This window comes from Cynocephalus volans, chromosome 17 (genome assembly GCF_027409185.1).
Source record: "Cynocephalus volans isolate mCynVol1 chromosome 17, mCynVol1.pri, whole genome shotgun sequence".
NCBI classification, from domain to species: Eukaryota; Metazoa; Chordata; class Mammalia; order Dermoptera; family Cynocephalidae; genus Cynocephalus; species Cynocephalus volans.
In genome coordinates, this window is record NC_084476.1 from 51484821 (window position 1) to 51506991 (window position 22171).

Consider the following 22171-nt stretch of genomic DNA (forward strand, 5'->3'; position numbering starts at 1 on the left):
GGAATTCAGGTTGGCAAGTTCTATGGGGAAGCCCATTGCTGCCTATGGTGGAAACGGCATGGGAGATTTCAGTTTCAAAATCTCTGTGAAAAAGCGTCAGAGAAGCTTCTCCGTTTAGAATCCAGCATATCTCACTGAACCGAAGAAGTGGTAGTTAGAAGGGAGTTAGAGCTGCAAGCAGTTTGGTTTGGGAAATTAGACGCGAAATGAAACTGCAAATGCCTTCCAACAGGCTTGGAAAAGTGTGTTCTATATCTCTGCCAAACAAACTCCCCGGAGGTTGAGCTTTCAGAAGCTAGTTTAACTCTAAGGGAGGAAGCAGCAGAATGTGCCTCTCACATCTAGCCTGTAGGAATTCAGGTTGACAAGTTCTATGGGGAAGCCCATTGGCGCCTTCGTTGGAAACGGGTTTGGAAATTTCAGTTTCAAAATCTCTGTGAAAAAGCGTCAGAGAAGCTTCTCCGTTTAGAATCCAGCATATCTCACTGAACCGAAAAAGTGGTAGTTAGATGGGAGTTAGAGCTGCAAGCAGTTTGCTTTGGGAAATTAGACGCGAAATGAAACTGCAAATGCCTTCCAACAGGCTTGGAAAAGTGTGTTCTATATCTCTGCCAAACAAACTCCCCGGAGGTTGAGCTTTCAGAAGCAAGTTTAACTCTAAGGGAGGAAGCAGCAGAATGTGCCTCTCACATCTAGCCTGTAGGAATTCAGGTTGGCAAGTTCTATGGGGAAGCCCATTGCTGCCTATGGTGGAAACGGCATGGGAGATTTCAGTTTCAAAATCTCTGTGAAAAAGCGTCAGAGAAGCTTCTCCGTTTAGAATCCAGCATATCTCACTGAACCGAAGAAGTGGTAGTTAGAAGGGAGTTAGAGCTGCAAGCAGTTTGGTTTGGGAAATTAGACGCGAAATGAAACTGCAAATGCCTTCCAACAGGCTTGGAAAAGTGTGTTCTATATCTCTGCCAAACAAACTCCCCGGAGGTTGAGCTTTCTGAAGCAAGTTTAACTCTAAGGGAGGAAGCAGCAGAATGTGCCTCTCACATCTAGCCTTTAGGAATTCAGGTTGGCAAGTTCTATGGGGTAGCCCATTGCTGCATATGGTGGAAACGGCATGGGAGATTTCAGTTTCAAAATCTCTGTGAAAAAGCGTCAGAGAAGCTTCTCCGTTTAGAATCCAGCATATCTCACTGAACCGAAGAAGTGGTAGTTAGAAGGGAGTTAGAGCTGCAAGCAGTTTGGTTTGGGAAATTAGATGCGAAATGACACTGCTAAGGCCTTGCAACAGGCTTGGAAAAGTGTGTTCTATATCTCTGCCAAACAGAGTCCCCGGAGGTTGAGGTTTCAGAAGCAAGCTTAACTGTTAGGGAGGGAGCAGCAGAATGTGCCTCTCACATCTAGCCTGTAGGAATTCAGGTTGGCAAGTTCTATGGGGAAGCCCATTGCTGCCAATGGTAGAAACGGCATGGGAGATTTCAGTTTCAAAATCTCTGTGAAAAAGCGTCAGAGAAGCTTCTCCGTTTAGAATCCAGCATATCTCACTGAACCGAAGAAGTGGTAGTTAGAAGGGAGTTAGAGCTGCAAGCAGTTTGGTTTGGGAAATTAGACGCGAAATGAAACTGCAAATGCCTTCCAACAGGCTTGGAAAAGTGTGTTCTATATCTCTGCCAAACAAACTCCCCGGAGGTTGAGCTTTCAGAAGCAAGTTTAACTCTAAGGGAGGAAGCAGCAGAATGTGCCTCTCACATCTAGCCTGTAGGAATTCAGGTTGGCAAGTTATATGGGGAAGCCCATTGCTGCCTATGGTGGAAACGGCATGGGAGATTTCAGTTTCAAAATCTCTGTGAAAAAGCGTCAGAGAAGCTTCTCCGTTTAGAATCCAGCATATCTCACTGAACCGAAGAAGTGGTAGTTAGAAGGGAGTTAGAGCTGCAAGCAGTTTGGTTTGGGAAATTAGACGCGAAATGAAACTGCAAATGCCTTCCAACAGGCTTGGAAAAGTGTGTTCTATATCTCTGCCAAACAAACTCCCCGGAGGTTGAGCTTTCAGAAGCTAGTTTAACTCTAAGGGAGGAAGCAGCAGAATGTGCCTCTCACATCTAGCCTGTAGGAATTCAGGTTGGCAAGTTCTATGGGGAAGCCCATTGCTGCCTATGGTGGAAACGGCATGGGAGATTTCAGTTTCAAAATCTCTGTGAAAAAGCGTCAGAGAAGCTTCTCCGTTTAGAATCCAGCATATCTCACTGAACCGAAGAAGTGGTAGTTAGAAGGGAGTTAGAGCTGCAAGCAGTTTGGTTTGGGAAATTAGACGCGAAATGAAACTGCAAATGCCTTCCAACAGGCTTGGAAAAGTGTCTTCTATATCTCTGCCAAACAAACTCCCCGGAGGTTGAGCTTTCAGAAGCAAGTTTAACTCTAAGGGAGGAAGCAGCAGAATGTGCCTCTCACATCTAGCCTGTAGGAATTCAGGTTGGCAAGTTCTATGGGGAAGCCCATTGCTGCCTATGGTGGAAACGGCATGGGAGATTTCAGTTTCAAAATCTCTGTGAAAAAGCGTCAGAGAAGCTTCTCCGTTTAGAATCCAGCATATCTCACTGAACCGAAGAAGTGGTAGTTAGAAGGGAGTTAGAGCTGCAAGCAGTTTGGTTTGGGAAATTAGACGCGAAATGAAACTGCAAATGCCTTCCAACAGGCTTGGAAAAGTGTGTTCTATATCTATGCCAAACAGAGTCCCCGGAGGTTGAGCTTTCAGAAGCAAGCTTAACTGTTAGGGAGGAAGCAGCAGAATGTGCCTCTCACATCTAGCCTGTAGGAATTCAGGTTGGCAAGTTCTATGGGGAAGCCCATTGCTGCCTATGGTGGAAACGGCATGGAAGATTTCAGTTTCAAAATCTCTGTGAAAAAGCGTCAGAGAAGCTTCTCCGTTTAGAATCCAGCATATCTCACTGAACCGAAGAAGTGGTAGTTAGAAGGGAGTTAGAGCTGCAAGCAGTTTGGTTTGGGAAATTAGACGCGAAATGAAACTGCAAATGCCTTCCAACAGGCTTGGAAAAGTGTGTTCTATATCTCTGCCAAACAGACTCCCCGGAGGTTGAGCTTACAGAAGCAAGTTTAACTCTAAGGGAGGAAGCAGCAGAATGTGCCTCTCACATCTAGCCTGTAGGAATTCAGGTTGGCAAGTTCTATGGGGAAGCCCATTGCTGCCTATGGTGAAAACGGCATGGGAAGTTTCAGTTTCAAAATCTCTGTGAAAAAGCGTCAGAGAAGCTTCTCCGTTTAGAATCCAGCATATCTCACTGAACCGAAGAAGTGGTAGTTAGAAGGGAGTTAGAGCTGCAAGCAGTTTGGTTTGGGAAATTAGACGCGAAATGAAACTGCAAATGCCTTAAAACAGGCTTGGAAAAGTGTGTTCTATATCTCTGCCAAACAGACTCCCCGGAGGTTGAGCTTTCAGAAGCTAGCTTAACTCTAAGGGAGGAAGCAGCAGAATGTGCCTCTCACATCTAGCCTGTAGGAATTCAGGTTGGGAAGTTCTATGGGAAAGCCCATTGGCGCCTTCGTTGGAAACGGGTTTGGAAATTTCAGTTTCAAAATCTCTGTGAAAAAGCGTCAGAGAAGCTTCTCCGTTTAGAATCCAGCATATCTCACTGAACCGAAGAAGTGGTAGTTAGAAGGGAGTTAGAGCTGCAAGCAGTTTGGTTTGGGAAATTAGACGCGAAATGAAACTGCAAATGCCTTCCAACAGGCTTGGAAAAGTGTGTTCTATATCTCTGCCAAACAAACTCCCCGGAGGTTGAGCTTTCAGAAGCAAGTTTAACTCTAAGGGAGGAAGCAGCAGAATGTGCCTCTCACATCTAGCCTTTAGGAATTCAGGTTGGCAAGTTCTATGGGGAAGCCCATTGCTGCCTATGGTGGAAACGGCATGGGAGAGTTCAGTTTCAAAATCTCTGTGAAAAAGCGTCAGAGAAGCTTCTCCGTTTAGAATCCAGCATATCTCACTGAACCGAAGAAGTGGTAGTTAGAAGGGAGTTAGAGCTGCAAGCAGTTTGGTTTGGGAAATTAGATGCGAAATGACACTGCTAAGGCCTTGCAACAGGCTTGGAAAAGTGTGTTCTATATCTCTGCCAAACAGAGTCCCCGGAGGTTGAGCTTTCAGAAGCAAGCTTAACTGTTAGGGAGGGAGCAGCAGAATGTGCCTCTCACATCTAGCCTGTAGGAATTCAGGTTGGCAAGTTCTATGGGGAAGCCCATTGCTGCCTATGGTGGAAACGGCATGGGAGATTTCAGTTTCAAAATCTCTGTGAAAAAGCGTCAGAGAAGCTTCTCCGTTTAGAATCCAGCATATCTCACTGAACCGAAGAAGTGGTAGTTAGAAGGGAGTTAGAGCTGCAAGCAGTTTGGTTTGGGAAATTAGACGCGAAATGAAACTGCAAATGCCTTCCAACAGGCTTGGAAAAGTGTGTTCTATATCTCTGCCAAACAAACTCCCCGGAGGTTGAGCTTTCAGAAGCAAGTTTAACTCTAAGGGAGGAAGCAGCAGAATGTGCCTCTCACATCTAGCCTGTAGGAATTCAGGTTGGCAAGTTCCATGGGGAAGCCCATTGCTGCCTATGGTGGAAACGGCATGGGAGATTTCAGTTTCAAAATCTCTGTGAAAAAGCGTCAGAGAAGCTTCTCCGTTTAGAATCCAGCATATCTCACTGAACCGAAGAAGTGGTAGTTAGAAGGGAGTTAGAGCTGCAAGCAGTTTGGTTTGGGAAATTAGACGCGAAATGAAACTGCAAATGCCTTCCAGCAGGCTTGGAAAAGTGTGTTCTATATCTCTGCCAAACAGAGTCCCCGGAGTTTGAGCTTTCAGAAGCAAGCTTAACTGTTAGGGAGGAAGCAGCAGAATGTGCCTCTCACATCTAGCCTGTAGGAATTCAGGTTGGCAAGTTCTATGGGGAAGCCCATTGCTGCCTATGGTGGAAACGGCATGGGAGATTTCAGTTTCAAAATCTCTGTGAAAAAGCGTCAGAGAAGCTTCTCCGTTTAGAATCCAGCATATCTCACTGAACCGAAGAAGTGGTAGTTAGAAGGGAGTTAGAGCTGCAAGCAGTTTGGTTTGGGACATTAGACGCGAAATGAAACTGCAAATGCCTTCCAACAGGCTTGGAAAAGTGTGTTCTATATCTTTGCCAAACAGACTCCCCGGAGGTTGAGCTTTCAGAAGCAAGTTTAACTCTAAGGGAGGAAGCAGCAGAATGTGCCTCTCACATCTAGCCTGTAGGAATTCAGGTTGGCAAGTTCTATGGGGAAGCCCATTGCTGCCTATGGTGGAAACGGCATGGGAGATTTCAGTTTCAAAATCTCTGTGAAAAAGCGTCAGAGAAGCTTCTCCGTTTAGAATCCAGCATATCTCACTGAACCGAAGAAGTGGTAGTTAGAAGGGAGTTAGAGCTGCAAGCAGTTTGGTTTGGGAAATTAGACGCGAAATGAAACTGCAAATGCCTTCCAACAGGCTTGGAAAAGTGTGTTCTATATCTCTGCCAAACAAACTCCCCGGAGGTTGAGCTTTCAGAAGCTAGTTTAACTCTAAGGGAGGAAGCAGCAGAATGTGCCTCTCACATCTAGCCTGTAGGAATTCAGGTTGGCAAGTTCTATGGGGAAGCCCATAGGCGCCTTCGTTGGAAACGGGTTTGGAAATGTCAGTTTCAAAATCTCTGTGAAAAAGCGTCAGAGAAGCTTCTCCGTTTAGAATCCAGCATATCTCACTGAACCGAAGAAGTGGTAGTTAGAAGGGAGTTAGAGCTGCAAGCAGTTTGGTTTGGGAAATTAGACGCGAAATGAAACTGCAAATGCCTTCCAACAGGCTTGGAAAAGTGTGTTCTATATCTCTGCCAAACAAACTCCCCGGAGGTTGAGCTTTCTGAACCAAGTTTAACTCTAAGGGAGGAAGCAGCAGAATGTGCCTCTCACATCTAGCCTTTAGGAATTCAGGATGGCAAGTTCTATGGGGAAGCCCATTGCTGCCTATGGTGGAAACGGCATGGGAGATTTCAGTTTCAAAATCTCTGTGAAAAAGCGTCAGAGAAGCTTCTCCGTTTAGAATCCAGCATATCTCACTGAACCGAAGAAGTGGTAGTTAGAAGGGAGTTAGAGCTGCAAGCAGTTTGGTTTGGGAAATTAGACGCGAAATGAAACTGCAAATGCCTTCCAACAGGCTTGGAAAAGTGTGTTCTATATCTCTGCCAAACAAACTCCCCGGAGGTTGAGCTTTCAGAAGCTAGTTTAACTCTAAGGGAGGAAGCAGCAGAATGTGCCTCTCACATCTAGCCTGTAGGAATTCAGGTTGGCAAGTTCTATGGGGAAGCCCATTGGCGCCTTCGTTGGAAACGGGTTTGGAAATTTCAGTTTCAAAATCTCTGTGAAAAAGCGTCAGAGAAGCTTCTCCGTTTAGAATCCAGCATATCTCACTGAACCGAAAAAGTGGTAGTTAGATGGGAGTTAGAGCTGCAAGCAGTTTGCTTTGGGAAATTAGACGCGAAATGAAACTGCAAATGCCTTCCAACAGGCTTGGAAAAGTGTGTTCTATATCTCTGCCAAACAAACTCCCCGGAGGTTGAGCTTTCAGAAGCAAGTTTAACTCTAAGGGAGGAAGCAGCAGAATGTGCCTCTCACATCTAGCCTGTAGGAATTCAGGTTGGCAAGTTCTATGGGGAAGCCCATTGCTGCCTATGGTGGAAACGGCATGGGAGATTTCAGTTTCAAAATCTCTGTGAAAAAGCGTCAGAGAAGCTTCTCCGTTTAGAATCCAGCATATCTCACTGAACCGAAGAAGTGGTAGTTAGAAGGGAGTTAGAGCTGCAAGCAGTTTGGTTTGGGAAATTAGACGCGAAATGAAACTGCAAATGCCTTCCAACAGGCTTGGAAAAGTGTGTTCTATATCTCTGCCAAACAAACTCCCCGGAGGTTGAGCTTTCAGAAGCAAGTTTAACTCTAAGGGAGGAAGCAGCAGAATGTGCCTCTCACATCTAGCCTGTAGGAATTCAGGTTGGCAAGTTCTATGGGGAAGCCCATTGCCTACTATGGTGGAAACGGCATGGGAGATTTCAGTTTCAAAATCTCTGTGAAAAAGCGTCAGAGAAGCTTCTCCTTTTAGAATCCAGCATATCTCACTGAACCGAAGAAGTGGTAGTTAGAAGGGAGTTAGAGCTGCAAGCAGTTTGGTTTGGGAAATTAGATGCGAAATGACACTGCTAAGGCCTTGCAACAGGCTTGGAAAAGTGTGTTCTATATCTCTGCCAAACAGAGTCCCCGGAGGTTGAGGTTTCAGAAGCAAGCTTAACTGTTATGGAGGGAGCAGCAGAATGTGCCTCTCACATCTAGCCTGTAGGAATTCAGGTTGGCAAGTTCTATGGGGAAGCCCTTTGCTGCCAATGGTAGAAACGGCATGGGAGATTTCAGTTTCAAAATCTCTGTGAAAAAGCGTCAGAGAAGCTTCTCCGTTTAGAATCCAGCATATCTCACTGAACCGAAGAAGTGGTAGTTAGAAGGGAGTTAGAGCTGCAAGCAGTTTGGTTTGGGAAATTAGACGCGAAATGAAACTGCTAATGCCTTCCAACAGGCTTGGAAAAGTGTGTTCTATATCTCTGCCAAACAAACTCCCCGGAGGTTGAGCTTTCAGAAGCTAGTTTAACTCTAAGGGAGGAAGCAGCAGAATGTGCCTCTCACATCTAGCCTGTAGGAATTCAGGTTGGCAAGTTCTATGGGGAAGCCCAATGCTGCCTATGGTGGAAACGGCATGGGAGATTTCAGTTTCAAAATCTCTGTGAAAAAGCGTCAGAGAAGCTTCTCCGTTTAGAATCCAGCATATCTCACTGAACCGAAGAAGTGGTAGTTAGAAGGGAGTTAGAGCTGCAAGCAGTTTGGTTTGGGAAATTAGATGCGAAATGACACTGCAAAGGACTTGCAACAGGCTTGGAAAAGTGTGTTCTATATCTCTGCCAAACAGAGTCCCCGGAGGTTGAGCTTTCAGAAGCAAGCTTAACTGTTAGGGAGGGAGCAGCAGAATGTGCCTCTCACATCTAGCCTGTAGGAATTCAGGTTGGCAAGTTCTATGGGGAAGCCCATTGCTGCCAATGGTAGAAACGGCATGGGAGATTTCAGTTTCAAAATCTCTGTGAAAAAGCGTCAGAGAAGCTTCTCCGTTTAGAATCCAGCATATCTCACTGAACCGAAGAAGTGGTAGTTAGAAGGGAGTTAGAGCTGCAAGCAGTTTGGTTTGGGAAATTAGACGCGAAATGAAACTCCAAATGCCTTCCAACAGGCTTGGAAAAGTGTGTTCTATATCTCTGCCAAACAAACTCCCCGGAGGTTGAGCTTTCAGAAGCTAGTTTAACTCTAAGGGAGGAAGCAGCAGAATGTGCCTCTCACATCTAGCCTGTAGGAATTCAGGTTGGCAAGTTCTATGGGGAAGCCCATTGCTGCCTATGGTGGAAACGGCATGGGAGATTTCAGTTTCAAAATCTCTGTGAAAAAGCGTCAGAGAAGCTTCTCCGTTTAGAATCCAGCATATCTCACTGAACCGAAGAAGTGGTAGTTAGAAGGGAGTTAGAGCTGCAAGCAGTTTGGTTTGGGAAATTAGACGCGAAATGAAACTGCAAATGCCTTCCAACAGGCTTGGAAAAGTGTGTTCTATATCTCTGCCAAACAAACTCCCCGGAGGTTGAGCTTTCAGAAGCTAGTTTAACTCTAAGGGAGGAAGCAGCAGAATGTGCCTCTCACATCTAGCCTGTAGGAATTCAGGTTGGCAAGTTCTATGGGGAAGCCCATTGGCGCCTTCGTTGGAAACGGGTTTGGAAATTTCAGTTTCAAAATCTCTGTGAAAAAGCGTCAGAGAAGCTTCTCCGTTTAGAATCCAGCATATCTCACTGAACCGAAAAAGTGGTAGTTAGATGGGAGTTAGAGCTGCAAGCAGTTTGCTTTGGGAAATTAGACGCGAAATGAAACTGCAAATGCCTTCCAACAGGCTTGGAAAAGTGTGTTCTATATCTCTGCCAAACAAACTCCCCGGAGGTTGAGCTTTCAGAAGCTAGTTTAACTCTAAGGGAGGAAGCAGCAGAATGTGCCTCTCACATCTAGCCTGTAGGAATTCAGGTTGGCAAGTTCTATGGGGAAGCCCATTGCTGCCTATGGTGGAAACGGCATGGGAGATTTCAGTTTCAAAATCTCTGTGAAAAAGCGTCAGAGAAGCTTCTCCGTTTAGAATCCAGCATATCTCACTGAACCGAAGAAGTGGTAGTTAGAAGGGAGTTAGAGCTGCAAGCAGTTTGGTTTGGGAAATTAGACGCGAAATGAAACTGCAAATGCCTTCCAACAGGCTTGGAAAAGTGTGTTCTATATCTCTGCCAAACAAACTCCCCGGAGGTTGAGCTTTCTGAAGCAAGTTTAACTCTAAGGGAGGAAGCAGCAGAATGTGCCTCTCACATCTAGCCTTTAGGAATTCAGGTTGGCAAGTTCTATGGGGTAGCCCATTGCTGCATATGGTGGAAACGGCATGGGAGATTTCAGTTTCAAAATCTCTGTGAAAAAGCGTCAGAGAAGCTTCTCCGTTTAGAATCCAGCATATCTCACTGAACCGAAGAAGTGGTAGTTAGAAGGGAGTTAGAGCTGCAAGCAGTTTGGTTTGGGAAATTAGATGCGAAATGACACTGCTAAGGCCTTGCAACAGGCTTGGAAAAGTGTGTTCTATATCTCTGCCAAACAGAGTCCCCGGAGGTTGAGGTTTCAGAAGCAAGCTTAACTGTTAGGGAGGGAGCAGCAGAATGTGCCTCTCACATCTAGCCTGTAGGAATTCAGGTTGGCAAGTTCTATGGGGAAGCCCATTGCTGCCAATGGTAGAAACGGCATGGGAGATTTCAGTTTCAAAATCTCTGTGAAAAAGCGTCAGAGAAGCTTCTCCGTTTAGAATCCAGCATATCTCACTGAACCGAAGAAGTGGTAGTTAGAAGGGAGTTAGAGCTGCAAGCAGTTTGGTTTGGGAAATTAGACGCGAAATGAAACTGCAAATGCCTTCCAACAGGCTTGGAAAATTGTGTTCTATATCTCTGCCAAACAAACTCCCCGGAGGTTGAGCTTTCAGAAGCAAGTTTAACTCTAAGGGAGGAAGCAGCAGAATGTGCCTCTCACATCTAGCCTGTAGGAATTCAGGTTGGCAAGTTCTATGGGGAAGCCCATTGCTGCCTATGGTGGAAACGGCATGGGAGATTTCAGTTTCAAAATCTCTGTGAAAAAGCGTCAGAGAAGCTTCTCCGTTTAGAATCCAGCATATCTCACTGAACCGAAGAAGTGGTAGTTAGAAGGGAGTTAGAGCTGCAAGCAGTTTGGTTTGGGAAATTAGACGCGAAATGAAACTGCAAATGCCTTCCAACAGGCTTGGAAAAGTGTGTTCTATATCTCTGCCAAACAAACTCCCCGGAGGTTGAGCTTTCAGAAGCTAGTTTAACTCTAAGGGAGGAAGCAGCAGAATGTGCCTCTCACATCTAGCCTGTAGGAATTCAGGTTGGCAAGTTCTATGGGGAAGCCCATAGGCGCCTTCGTTGGAAACGGGTTTGGAAATTTCAGTTTCAAAATCTCTGTGAAAAAGCGTCAGAGAAGCTTCTCCGTTTAGAATCCAGCATATCTCACTGAACCGAAGAAGTGGTAGTTAGAAGGGAGTTAGAGCTACAAGCAGTTTGGTTTGGGAAATTAGACGCGAAATGAAACTGCAAATGCCTTCCAACAGGCTTGGAAAAGTGTGTTCTATATCTTTGCCAAACAGACTCCCCGGAGGTTGAGCTTTCAGAAGCAAGTTTAACTCTAAGGGAGGAAGCAGCAGAATGTGCCTCTCACATCTAGCCTGTAGGAATTCAGGTTGGCAAGTTCTATGGGGAAGCCCATTGCTGCCTATGGTGAAAACGGCATGGGAAATTTCAGTTTCAAAATCTCTGTGAAAAAGCGTCAGAGAAGGTTCTCCGTTTACAATCCAGCATATCTCACTGAACCGAAGAAGTGGTAGTTAGAAGGGAGTTAGAGCTGCAAGCAGTTTGGTTTGGGAAATTAGACGCGAAATGAAACTGCAAATGCCTTAAAACAGGCTTGGAAAAGTGTGTTCTATATCTCTGCCAAACAGACTCCCCGGAGGTTGAGCTTTCAGAAGCTAGCTTAACTCTAAGGGAGGAAGCAGCAGAATGTGCCTCTCACATCTATCCTGTAGGAATTCAGGTTGGCAAGTTCTATGGGGAAGCCCATTGGCGCCTTCGTTGGAAACGGGTTTGGAAATTTCAGTTTCAAAATCTCTGTGAAAAAGCGTCAGAGAAGCTTCTCCGTTTAGAATCCAGCATATCTCACTGAACCGAAGAAGTGGTAGTTAGAAGGGAGTCAGAGCTGCAAGCAGTTTGGTTTGGGAAATTAGACGCGAAATGAAACTGCAAATGCCTTCCAACAGGCTTGGAAAAGTGTGTTCTATATCTCTGCCAAACAAACTCCCCGGAGGTTGAGCTTTCAGAAGCAAGTTTAACTCTAAGGGAGGAAGCAGCAGAATGTGCCTCTCACATCTAGCCTGTAGGAATTCAGGTTGGCAAGTTCTATGGGGAAGCCCATTGCTGCCTATGGTGGAAACGGCATGGGAGATTTCAGTTTCAAAATCTCTGTGAAAAAGCGTCAGAGAAGCTTCTCCGTTTAGAATCCAGCATATCTCACTGAACCGAAGAAGTGGTAGTTAGAAGGGAGTTAGAGCTGCAAGCAGTTTGGTTTGGGAAATTAGACGCGAAATGAAACTGCAAATGCCTTCCAACAGGCTTGGAAAAGTGTGTTCTATATCTCTGCCAAAGAAACTCCCCGGAGGTTGAGCTTTCAGAAGCTAGTTTAACTCTAAGGGAGGAAGCAGCAGAATGTGCCTCTCACATCTAGCCTGTAGGAATTCAGGTTGGCAAGTTCTATGGGGAAGCCCATAGGCGCCTTCGTTGGAAACGGGTTTGGAAATTTCAGTTTCAAAATCTCTGTGAAAAAGCGTCAGAGAAGCTTCTCCGTTTAGAATCCAGCATATCTCACTGAACCGAAGAAGTGGTAGTTAGAAGGGAGTTAGAGCTGCAAGCAGTTTGGTTTGGGAAATTAGACGCGAAATGAAACTGCAAATGCCTTCCAACAGGCTTGGAAAAGTGTGTTCTATATCTCTGCCAAACAAACTCCCCGGAGGTTGAGCTTTCTGAAGCAAGTTTAACTCTAAGGGAGGAAGCAGCAGAATGTGCCTCTCACATCTAGCCTTTAGGAATTCAGGATGGCAAGTTCTATGGGGAAGCCCATTGCTGCCTATGGTGGAAACGGCATGGGAGATTTCAGTTTCAAAATCTCTGTGAAAAAGCGTCAGAGAAGCTTCTCCGTTTAGAATCCAGCATATCTCACTGAACCGAAGAAGTGGTAGTTAGAAGGCAGTTAGAGCTGCAAGCAGTTTGGTTTGGGAAATTAGACGCGAAATGAAACTGCAAATGCCTTCCAACAGGCTTGGAAAAGTGTGTTCTATATCTCTGCCAAACAAACTCCCCGGAGGTTGAGCTTTCAGAAGCTAGTTTAACTCTAAGGGAGGAAGCAGCAGAATGTGCCTCTCACATCTAGCCTGTAGGAATTCAGGTTGGCAAGTTCTATGGGGAAGCCCATTGGCGCCTTCGTTGGAAACGGGTTTGGAAATTTCAGTTTCAAAATCTCTGTGAAAAAGCGTCAGAGAAGCTTCTCCGTTTAGAATCCAGCATATCTCACTGAACCGAAGAAGTGGTAGTTAGATGGGAGTTAGAGCTGCAAGCAGTTTGCTTTGGGAAATTAGACGCGAAATGAAACTGCAAATGCCTTCCAACAGGCTTGGAAAAGTGTGTTCTATATCTCTGCCAAACAAACTCCCCGGAGGTTGAGCTTTCAGAAGCAAGTTTAACTCTAAGGGAGGAAGCAGCAGAATGTGCCTCTCACATCTAGCCTGTAGGAATTCAGGTTGGCAAGTTCTATGGGGAAGCCCATTGCTGCGTATGGTGGAAACGGCATGGGAGATTTCAGTTTCAAAATCTCTGTGAAAAAGCGTCAGAGAAGCTTCTCCGTTTAGAATCCAGCATATCTCACTGAACCGAAGAAGTGGTAGTTAGAAGGGAGTTAGAGCTGCAAGCAGTTTGGTTTGGGAAATTAGATGCGAAATGACACTGCAAAGGCCTTGCAACAGGCTTGGAAAAGTGTGTTCTATATCTCTGCCAAACAGAGTCCCCGGAGGTTGAGCTTTCAGAAGCAAGCTTAACTGTTAGGGAGGGAGCAGCAGAATGTGCCTCTCACATCTAGCCTGTAGGAATTCAGGTTGGCAAGTTCTATGGGGAAGCCCATTGCTGCCTATGGTGGAAACGGCATGGGAGATTTCAGTTTCAAAATCTCTGTGAAAAAGCGTCAGAGAAGCTTCTCCGTTTAGAATCCAGCATATCTCACTGAACCGAAGAAGTGGTAGTTAGAAGGGAGTTAGAGCTGCAAGCAGTTTGGTTTGGGAAATTAGACGCGAAATGAAACTGCAAATGCCTTCCAACAGGCTTGGAAAAGTGTGTTCTATATCTCTGCCAAACAAACTCCCCGGAGGTTGAGCTTTCAGAAGCAAGTTTAACTCTAAGGGAGGAAGCAGCAGAATGTGCCTCTCACATCTAGCCTGTAGGAATTCAGGTTGGCAAGTTCCATGGGGAAGCCCATTGCTGCCTATGGTGGAAACGGCATGGGAGATTTCAGTTTCAAAATCTCTGTGAAAAAGCGTCAGAGAAGCTTCTCCGTTTAGAATCCAGCATATCTCACTGAACCGAAGAAGTGGTAGTTAGAAGGGAGTTAGAGCTGCAAGCAGTTTGGTTTGGGAAATTAGACGCGAAATGAAACTGCAAATGCCTTAAAACAGGCTTGGAAAAGTGTGTTCTATATCTCTGCCAAACAGACTCCCCGGAGGTTGAGCTTTCAGAAGCTAGCTTAACTCTAAGGGAGGAAGCAGCAGAATGTGCCTCTCACATCTAGCCTGTAGGAATTCAGGTTGGGAAGTTCTATGGGAAAGCCCATTGGCGCCTTCGTTGGAAACGGGTTTGGAAATTTCAGTTTCAAAATCTCTGTGAAAAAGCGTCAGAGAAGCTTCTCCGTTTAGAATCCAGCATATCTCACTGAACCGAAGAAGTGGTAGTTAGAAGGGAGTTAGAGCTGCAAGCAGTTTGGTTTGGGAAATTAGACGCGAAATGAAACTGCAAATGCCTTCCAACAGGCTTGGAAAAGTGTGTTCTATATCTCTGCCAAACAAACTCCCCGGAGGTTGAGCTTTCAGAAGCAAGTTTAACTATAAGGGAGGAAGCAGCAGAATGTGCCTCTCACATCTAGCCTTTAGGAATTCAGGTTGGCAAGTTCTATGGGGTAGCCCATTGCTGCCTATGGTGGAAACGGCATGGGAGATTTCAGTTTCAAAATCTCTGTGAAAAAGCGTCAGAGAAGCTTCTCCGTTTAGAATCCAGCATATCTCACTGAACCGAAGAAGTGGTAGTTAGAAGGGAGTTAGAGCTGCAAGCAGTTTGGTTTGGGAAATTAGATGCGAAATGACACTGCAAAGGCCTTGCAACAGGCTTGGAAAAGTGTGTTCTATATCTCTGCCAAACAGAGTCCCCGGAGGTTGAGCTTTCAGAAGCAAGCTTAACTGTTAGGGAGGGAGCAGCAGAATGTGCCTCTCACATCTAGCCTGTAGGAATTCAGGTTGGCAAGTTCTATGGCGAAGCCCATTGCTGCCAATGGTAGAAACGGCATGGGAGATTTCAGTTTCAAAATCTCTGTGAAAAAGCGTCAGAGAAGCTTCTCCGTTTTGAATCCAGCATATCTCACTGAACCGAAGAAGTGGTAGTTAGAAGGGAGTTAGAGTTGCAAGCAGTTTGGTTTGGGAAATTAGACGTGAAATGAAACTCCAAATGCCTTCCAACAGGCTTGGAAAAGTGTGTTCTATATCTCTGCCAAACAAACTCCCCGGAGGTTGAGCTTTCAGAAGCTAGTTTAACTCTAAGGGAGGAAGCAGCAGAATGTGCCTCTCACATCTAGCCTGTAGGAATTCAGGTTGGCAAGTTCTATGGGGAAGCCCATAGGCGCCTTCGTTGGAAACGGGTTTGGAAATTTCAGTTTCAAAATCTCTGTGAAAAAGCGTCAGAGAAGCTTCTCCGTTTAGAATCCAGCATATCTCACTGAACCGAAGAAGTGGTAGTTAGAAGGGAGTTAGAGCTACAAGCAGTTTGGTTTGGGAAATTAGACGCGAAATGAAACTGCAAATGCCTTCCAACAGGCTTGGAAAAGTGTGTTCTATATCTTTGCCAAACAGACTCCCCGGAGGTTGAGCTTTCAGAAGCAAGTTTAACTCTAAGGGAGGAAGCAGCAGAATGTGCCTCTCACATCTAGCCTGTAGGAATTCAGGTTGGCAAGTTCTATGGGGAAGCCCATTGCTGCCTATGGTGAAAACGGCATGGGAAATTTCAGTTTCAAAATCTCTGTGAAAAAGCGTCAGAGAAGGTTCTCCGTTTACAATCCAGCATATCTCACTGAACCGAAGAAGTGGTAGTTAGAAGGGAGTTAGAGCTGCAAGCAGTTTGGTTTGGGAAATTAGACGCGAAATGAAACTGCAAATGCCTTAAAACAGGCTTGGAAAAGTGTGTTCTATATCTCTGCCAAACAGACTCCCCGGAGGTTGAGCTTTCAGAAGCTAGCTTAACTCTAAGGGAGGAAGCAGCAGAATGTGCCTCTCACATCTAGCCTGTAGGAATTCAGGTTGGCAAGTTCTATGGGAAAGCCCATTGGCGCCTTCGTTGGAAACGGGTTTGGAAATTTCAGTTTCAAAATCTCTGTGAAAAAGCGTCAGAGAAGCTTCTCCGTTTAGAATCCAGCATATCTCACTGAACCGAAGAAGTGGTAGTTAGAAGGGAGTCAGAGCTGCAAGCAGTTTGGTTTGGGAAATTAGACGCGAAATGAAACTGCAAATGCCTTCCAACAGGCTTGGAAAAGTGTGTTCTATATCTCTGCCAAACAAACTCCCCGGAGGTTGAGCTTTCAGAAGCAAGTTTAACTCTAAGGGAGGAAGCAGCAGAATGTGCCTCTCACATCTAGCCTGTAGGAATTCAGGTTGGCAAGTTCTATGGGGAAGCCCATTGCTGCCTATGGTGGAAACGGCATGGGAGATTTCAGTTTCAAAATCTCTGTGAAAAAGCGTCAGAGAAGCTTCTCCGTTTAGAATCCAGCATATCTCACTGAACCGAAGAAGTGGTAGTTAGAAGGGAGTTAGAGCTGCAAGCAGTTTGGTTTGGGAAATTAGACGCGAAATGAAACTGCAAATGCCTTCCAACAGGCTTGGAAAAGTGTGTTCTATATCTCTGCCAAACAAACTCCCCGGAGGTTGAGCTTTCAGAAGCTAGTTTAACTCTAAGGGAGGAAGCAGCAGAATGTGCCTCTCACATCTAGCCTGTAGGAATTCAGGTTGGCAAGTTCTATGCGGAAGATCATAGGCGCCTTCGTTGGAAACGGGTTTGGAAATTTCAGTTTCAAAATCTCTGTGAAAAAGCGTCAGAGAAGCTTCTCCGTTTAGAATCCAGCATATCTCACTGAACCGAAGAAGTGGTAGTTAGAAGGGAGTTAGAGCTGCAAGCAGTTTGGTTTGGGAAATTAGACGCGAAATGAAACTGCAAATGCCTTCCAACAGGCTTGGAAAAGTGTGTTCTATATCTCTGCCAAACAAACTCCCCGGAGGTTGAGCTTTCTGAAGCAAGTTTAACTCTAAGGGAGGAAGCAGCAGAATGTGCCTCTCACATCTAGCCTTTAGGAATTCAGGATGGCAAGTTCTATGGGGAAGCCCATTGCTGCCTAAGGTGGAAACGGCATGGGAGATTTCAGTTTCAAAATCTCTGTGAAAAAGCGTCAGAGAAGCTTCTCCGTTTAGAATCCAGCATATCTCACTGAACCGAAGAAGTGGTAGTTAGAAGGGAGTCAGAGCTGCAAGCAGTTTGGTTTGGGAAATTAGACGCGAAATGAAACTGCAAATGCCTTCCAACAAGCTTGGAAAAGTGTGTTCTATATCTCTGCCAAACAAACTCCCCGGAGGTTGAGCTTTCAGAAGCAAGTTTAACTCTAAGGGAGGAAGCAGCAGAATGTGCCTCTCACATCTAGCCTGTAGGAATTCAGGTTGGCAAGTTCTATGGGGAAGCCCATTGCTGCCTATGGTGGAAACGGCATGGGAGATTTCAGTTTCAAAATCTCTGTGAAAAAGCGTCAGAGAAGCTTCTCCGTTTAGAATCCAGCATATCTCACTGAACCGAAGAAGTGGTAGTTAGAAGGGAGTTAGAGCTGCAAGCAGTTTGGTTTGGGAAATTAGACGCGAAATGAAACTGCAAATGCCTTCCAACAGGCTTGGAAAAGTGTGTTCTATATCTCTGCCAAACAAACTCCCCGGAGGTTGAGCTTTCAGAAGCTAGTTTAACTCTAAGGGAGGAAGCAGCAGAATGTGCCTCTCACATCTAGCCTGTAGGAATTCAGGTTGGCAAGTTCTATGGGGAAGCCCATTGGCGCCTTCGTTGGAAACGGGTTTGGAAATTTCAGTTTCAAAATCTCTGTGAAAAAGCGTCAGAGAAGCTTCTCCGTTTAGAATCCAGCATATCTCACTGAACCGAAAAAGTGGTAGTTAGATGGGAGTTAGAGCTGCAAGCAGTTTGCTTTGGGAAATTAGACGCGAAATGAAACTGCAAATGCCTTCCAACAGGCTTGGAAAAGTGTGTTCTATATCTCTGCCAAACAAACTCCCCGGAGGTTGAGCTTTCAGAAGCAAGTTTAACTCTAAGGGAGGAAGCAGCAGAATGTGCCTCTCACATCTAGCCTGTAGGAATTCAGGTTGGCAAGTTCTATGGGGAAGCCCATTGCTGCCTATGGTGGAAACGGCATGGGAGATTTCAGTTTCAAAATCTCTGTGAAAAAGCGTCAGAGAAGCTTCTCCGTTTAGAATCCAGCATATCTCACTGAACCGAAGAAGTGGTAGTTAGAAGGGAGTTAGAGCTGCAAGCAGTTTGGTTTGGGAAATTAGACGCGAAATGAAACTGCAAATGCCTTCCAACAGGCTTGGAAAAGTGTGTTCTATATCTCTGCCAAACAAACTCCCCGGAGGTTGAGCTTTCAGAAGCAAGTTTAACTCTAAGGGAGGAAGCAGCAGAATGTGCCTCTCACATCTAGCCTGTAGGAATTCAGGTTGGCAAGTTCTATGGGGAAGCCCATTGCTGCCTATGGTGGAAACGGCATGGGAGATTTCAGTTTCAAAATCTCTGTGAAAAAGCGTCAGAGAAGCTTCTCCGTTTAGAATCCAGCATATCTCACTGAACCGAAGAAGTGGTAGTTAGAAGGGAGTTAGAGCTGCAAGCAGTTTGGTTTGGGAAATTAGACGCGAAATGAAACTGCAAATGCCTTCCAACAGGCTTGGAAAAGTGTGTTCTATATCTATGCCAAACAAACTCCCCGGAGGTTGAGCTTTCTGAAGCAAGTTTAACTCTAAGGGAGGAAGCAGCAGAATGTGCCTCTCACATCTAGCCTTTAGGAATTCAGGTTGGCAAGTTCTATGGGGTAGCCCATTGCTGCCTATGGTGGAAACGGCATGGGAGATTTCAGTTTCAAAATCTCTGTGAAAAAGCGTCAGAGAAGCTTCTCCGTTTAGAATCCAGCATATCTCACTGAACCGAAGAAGTGGTAGTTAGAAGGGAGTTAGAGCTGCAAGCAGTTTGGTTTGGGAAATTAGATGCGAAATGACACTGCAAAGGCCTTGCAACAGGCTTGGAAAAGTGTGTTCTATATCTCTGCCAAACAGAGTCCCCGGAGGTTGAGGTTTCAGAAGCAAGCTTAACTGTTAGGGAGGGAGCAGCAGAATGTGCCTCTCACATCTAGCCTGTAGGAATTCAGGTTGGCAAGTTCTATGGGGAAGCCCATTGCTGCCAATGGTAGAAACGGCATGGGAGATTTCAGTTTCAAAATCTCTGTGAAAAAGCGTCAGAGAAGCTTCTCCGTTTAGAATCCAGCATATCTCACTGAACCGAAGAAGTGGTAGTTAGAAGGGAGTTAGAGCTGCAAGCAGTTTGGTTTGGGAAATTAGACGCGAAATGAAACTGCAAATGCCTTCCAACAGGCTTGGAAAAGTGTGTTCTATATCTCTGCCAAACAAACTCCCCGGAGGTTGAGCTTTCAGAAGCAAGTTTAACTCTAAGGGAGGAAGCAGCAGAATGTGCCTCTCACATCTAGCCTGTAGGAATTCAGGTTGGCAAGTTCTATGGGGAAGCCCATTGCTGCCTATGGTGGAAACGGCATGGGAGATTTCAGTTTCAAAATCTCTGTGAAAAAGCGTCAGAGAAGCTTCTCCGTTTAGAATCCAGCATATCTCACTGAACCGAAGAAGTGGTAGTTAGAAGGGAGTTAGAGCTGCAAGCAGTTTGGTTTGGGAAATTAGACGCGAAATGAAACTGCAAATGCCTTCCAACAGGCTTGGAAAAGTGTGTTCTATATCTCTGCCAAACAAACTCCCCGGAGGTTGAGCTTTCAGAAGCTAGTTTAACTCTAAGGGAGGAAGCAGCAGAATGTGCCTCTCACATCTAGCCAGTAGGAATTCAGGTTGGCAAGTTCTATGGGGAAGCCCATTGCTGCCTATGGTGAAAACGGCATGGGAGATTTCAGTTTCAAAATCTCTGTGAAAAAGCGTCAGAGAAGCTTCTCCGTTTAGAATCCAGCATATCTCACTGAACCGAAGAAGTGGTAGTTAGAAGGGAGTTAGAGCTGCAAGCAGTTTGGTTTGGGAAATTAGACGCGAAATGAAACTGCAAATGCCTTCCAACAGGCTTGGAAAATTGTGTTCTATATCTCTGCCAAAGAGAGTCCCCGGAGGTTGAGCTTTCAGAAGCAAGCTTAACTGTTAGGGAGGAAGCAGCAGAATGTGCCTCTCACATCTAGCCTGTAGGAATTCAGGTTGGCAAGTTCTATGGGGAAGCCCATTGCTGCCTATGGTGGAAACGGCATGGGAGATTTCAGTTTCAAAATCTCTGTGAAAAAGCGTCAGAGAAGCTTCTCCGTTTAGAATCCAGCATATCTCACTGAACCGAAGAAGTGGTAGTTAGAAGGGAGTTAGAGCTGCAAGCAGTTTGGTTTGGGAAATTAGACGCGAAATGAAACTGCAAATGCCTTCCAACAGGCTTGGAAAATTGTGTTCTATATCTCTGCCAAACAGACTCCCCGGAGGTTGAGCTTACAGAAGCAAGTTTAACTCTAAGGGAGGAAGCAGCAGAATGTGCCTCTCACATCTAGCCTGTAGGAATTCAGGTTGGCAAGTTCTATGGGGAAGCCCATTGCTGCCTATGGTGAAAACGGCATGGGAAATTTCAGTTTCAAAATCTCTGTGAAAAAGCGTCAGAGAAGCTTCTCCGTTTAGAATCCAGCATATCTCACTGAACCGAAGAAGTGGTAGTTAGAAGGGAGTTAGAGCTGCAAGCAGTTTGGTTTGGGAAATTAGACGCGAAATGAAACTGCAAATGCCTTAAAACAGGCTTGGAAAAGTGTGTTCTATATCTCTGCCAAACAGACTCCCCGGAGGTTGAGCTTTCAGAAGCTAGCTTAACTCTAAGGGAGGAAGCAGCAGAATGTGCCTCTCACATCTAGCCTGTAGGAATTCAGGTTGGCAAGTTCTATGGGGAAGCCCATAGGCGCCTTCGTTGGAAACGGGTTTGGAAATTTCAGTTTCAAAATCTCTGTGAAAAAGCGTCAGAGAAGCTTCTCCGTTTAGAATCCAGCATATCTCACTGAACCGAAGAAGTGGTAGTTAGAAGGGAGTTAGAGCTGCAAGCAGTTTGGTTTGGGAAATTAGACGCGAAATGAAACTGCAAATGCCTTCCAACAGGCTTGGAAAAGTGTGTTCTATATCTCTGCCAAACAAACTCCCCGGAGGTTGAGCTTTCAGAAGCAAGTTTAACTCTAAGGGAGGAAGCAGCAGAATGTGCCTCTCACATCTAGCCTTTAGGAATTCAGGTTGGCAAGTTCTATGGGGTAGCCCATTGCTGCCTATGGTGGAAACGGCATGGGAGATTTCAGTTTCAAAATCTCTGTGAAAAAGCGTCAGAGAAGCTTCTCCGTTTAGAATCCAGCATATCTCACTGAACCGAAGAAGTGGTAGTTAGAAGGGAGTTAGAGCTGCAAGCAGTTTGGTTTGGGAAATTAGATGCGAAATGACACTGCAAAGGCCTTGCAACAGGCTTGGAAAAGTGTGTTCTATATCTCTGCCAAACAGAGTCCCCGGAGGTTGAGCTTTCAGAAGCAAGCTTAACTGTTAGGGAGGGAGCAGCAGAATGTGCCTCTCACATCTAGCCTGTAGGAATTCAGGTTGGCAAGTTCTATGGGGAAGCCCATTGCTGCCAATGGTAGAAACGGCATGGGAGATTTCAGTTTCAAAATCTCTGTGAAAAAGCGTCAGAGAAGCTTCTCCGTTTAGAATCCAGCATATCTCACTGAACCGAAGAAGTGGTAGTTAGAAGGGAGTTAGAGCTGCAAGCAGTTTGGTTTGGGAAATTAGACGCGAAATGAAACTCCAAATGCCTTCCAACAGGCTTGGAAAAGTGTGTTCTATATCTCTGCCAAACAAACTCCCCGGAGGTTGAGCTTTCAGAAGCTAGTTTAACTCTAAGGGAGGAAGCAGCAGAATGTGCCTCTCACATCTAGCCTGTAGGAATTCAGGTTGGCAAGTTCTATGGGGAAGCCCATTGCTGCCTATGGTGGAAACGGCATGGGAGATTTCAGTTTCAAAATCTCTGTGAAAAAGCGTCAGAGAAGCTTCTCCGTTTAGAATCCAGCATATCTCACTGAACCGAAGAAGTGGTAGTTAGAAGGGAGTTAGAGCTGCAAGCAGTTTGGTTTGGGAAATTAGACGCGAAATGAAACTGCAAATGCCTTCCAACAGGCTTGGAAAAGTGTGTTCTATATCTATGCCAAACAAACTCCCCGGAGGTTGAGCTTTCTGAAGCAAGTTTAACTCTAAGGGAGGAAGCAGCAGAATGTGCCTCTCACATCTAGCCTTTAGGAATTCAGGTTGGCAAGTTCTATGGGGTAGCCCATTGCTGCCTATGGTGGAAACGGC